Source organism: Triticum dicoccoides, unplaced genomic scaffold (genome assembly GCF_002162155.2).
Source record: "Triticum dicoccoides isolate Atlit2015 ecotype Zavitan unplaced genomic scaffold, WEW_v2.0 scaffold14817, whole genome shotgun sequence".
NCBI lineage: Eukaryota > Viridiplantae > Streptophyta > Magnoliopsida > Poales > Poaceae > Triticum > Triticum dicoccoides.
In genome coordinates, this window is record NW_021205455.1 from 59,568 (window position 1) to 62,602 (window position 3,035).

Below are 3,035 nucleotides of genomic sequence, written 5' to 3' on the forward strand. Positions count from 1 at the left end.
GGATTGCCCTTCGCGCGTCTACGGCTGTGGCCGGCGGCCTCCGGGGGCTAGCATGCCGCCAAATCTTGCGCCGGCGGCCTCTCACAAGTCTGGAAGTGTTTTCGCGGTTGCAAACACCCGGCACGCGTGTCCGGGGTGTGCCCCCCTCACGAACGGCGCTGCCGCCGGCACCTGGAGGAGGGAAACGGACGCGTGGGGCCTACACGGAGGGGATCTTGCTGTGGGACTTCCCCGGATGTTGCTCCAAAGTGTCCCTATGGGCTGACCTAACACAACCGGGTGCGGAGGTCCATTGGTCAAAGCCCGTCCGTGCAAAGTCAAAGGGGTAGATCCCGTTGTCAAACGCTACAGGGTTAGGCGGGACGGGGGCACTGGGGGGTAGCAATGCCACCGGAGCGTCGCACCGGGCCCTCATACATGCGGGGTGGTGTGGTGGCATGTCCGAAGAGGCGGGACGCGTCTCCGGGGCGTGGCCCCCCTCACGGACGGCGATGACACGGTAGTAGACGTTCTGCGGTAACGATGCGGCGTCAATATTACTAAATACTCGGAGCGTGATAAAATCATGATTTTTTTTGCACGACGTGGGCACATGTGCTATAGGAACGATGGTATTTTTTCATAATTTTTGGTGATGGAGAAGTATCCGAAAAATTCCCTCTACGTGGATTGCCCTTCGCGCGTCTACGGCTGTGGCCGGCGGCCTCCGGGGGCTAGCATGCCGCCAAATCTTGTGCCGGCGGCCTCTCACAAGTCTGGAAGTGTTTTCGCGGTTGCAAACACCCGGCACGCGTGTCCGGGGTGTGCCCCCCTCACGAACGGCGCTGCCGCCGGCACCTGGAGGAGCGAAACGGACGCGTGGGGCCTACACGGAGGGGATCTTGCTGTGGGACTTCCCCGGATGTTGCTCCAAAGTGTCCCTATGGGCTGACCTAACACAACCGGGTGCGGAGGTCCATTGGTCAAAGCCCGTCCGTGCAAAGTCAAAGGGGTAGATCCCGTTGTCAAACGCTACAGGGTTAGGCGGGACGGGGGCACTGGGGGGTAGCAATGCCACCGGAGCATCGCACCGGGCCCTCATACATGCGGGGTGGTGTGGTGGCATGTCCGAAGAGGCGGGACGCGTCTCCGGGGCGTGGCCCCCCTCACGGACGGCGATGACACGGTAGTAGACGTTCTGTGGTAACGATGCGGCGTCAATATTACTAAATACTCGGAGCGCGATAAAATCTTGATTTTTTTGCACGACGTCGGCACATGTGCTATAGGAACGATGGTATTTTTTCATAATTTTTGGTGATGGAGAAGTATCCGAAAAATTCCCTCCATGCGGATTGCCCTTCGCGCGTCTACGGCTGTGGCCGGCGGCCTCCGGGGGCTAGCATGCCGCCAAATCTTGCGCTGGCGGCCTCTCACAAGTCTGGAAGTGTTGTCGCGGTTGCAAACGCCCGGCACGCGTGTCCGGGGTGTGCCCCCCTCACGGACGGCGCTGCCGCCGGCACCTGGAGGGGGGAAACAGACGCGTGGGGTCTACACGGAGGGGATCTTGCTGTGGGTCTGCCCCGGATGTTGCTCCAAAGTGTTCCTATGGGCTGACCTAATACAACCGGGTGGGGAGGTCCACTGGTCAAAGCCCGTCCGTGCAAGGTCAAAGGGGTAGATCCTGTGGTCAAATGCTACAGGGTTAGGCGGGACGAGGGCACTGGGGGGGGGTAGTAATGCCACCGGAGCGTCGCACCGGGCCCTCATACATGCGGGGTGGTGTGGTGGCATGTCCGAAGAGGCGGGACGCATCTCCGGGGCGTGGCCCCCCTCACGGACGGCGATGACACGGTAGTAGACGTTCTGCGGTAACGATGCGGCGTCAATATTACTAAATACTCGGAGCGTGATAAAATCATGATTTTTTTTGCACGACGTGGGCACATGTGCTATAGGAACGATGGTATTTTTTCATAATTTTTGGTGATGGAGAAGTATCTGAAAAATTCCCTCTACGTGGATTGCCCTTCGCGCGTCTACGGCTGTGGCCGGCGGCCTCCGGGGGCTAGCATGCCGCCAAATCTTGCGCCGGCGGCCTCTCACAAGTCTGGAAGTGTTTTCGCGGTTGCAAACACCCGGCACGCGTGTCCGGGGTGTGCCCCCCTCACGAACGGCGCTGCCGCCGGCACCTAGAGGAGGGAAACGGACGCGTGGGGCCTACACGGAGGGGATCTTGCTGTGGGACTTCCCCGGATGTTGCTCCAAAGTGTCCCTATGGGCTGACCTAACACAACCGGGTGCGGAGGTCCATTGGTCAAAGCCCGTCCGTGCAAAGTCAAAGGGGTAGATCCCGTTGTCAAACGCTACAGGGTTAGGCGGGACGGGGGCACTGGGGGGTAGCAATGCCACCGGAGCGTCGCACCGGGCCCTCATACATGCGGGGTGGTGTGGTGGCGTGTCCGAAGAGGCGGGACGCGTCTCCGGGGCGTGGCCCCCCTCACGGACGGCGATGACACGGTAGTAGACGTTTTGTGGTAACGATGCGGCGTCAATATTACTAAATACTCGGAGCGCGATAAAATCATGATTTTTTTGCACGATGTCGGCACATGTGCTATAGGAACGATGGTATTTTTTCATAATTTTTGGTGATGGAGAAGTATCCGAAAAATTCCCTCCATGCGGATTGCCCTTCGCGCGTCTACGGCTGTGGCCGGCGGCCTCCGGGGGCTAGCATGCCGCCAAATCTTGCGCTCGCGGCCTCTCACAAGTCTGGAAGTGTTGTCGCGGTTGCAAACGCCCGGCACGCGTGTCCAGGGTGTGCCCCCCTCACGGACGGCGCTGCCGCCGGCACCTGGAGGGGGGAAACAGACGCGTGGGGTCTACACGGAGGGGATCTTGCTGTGGGTCTGCCCCGGATGTTGCTCCAAAGTGTTCCTATGGGCTGACCTAATACAACCGGGTGGGGAGGTCCACTGGTCAAAGCCCGTCCGTGCAAGGTCAAAGGGGTAGATCCCGTGGTCAAATGCTACAGGGTTAGGCGGGACGAGGGC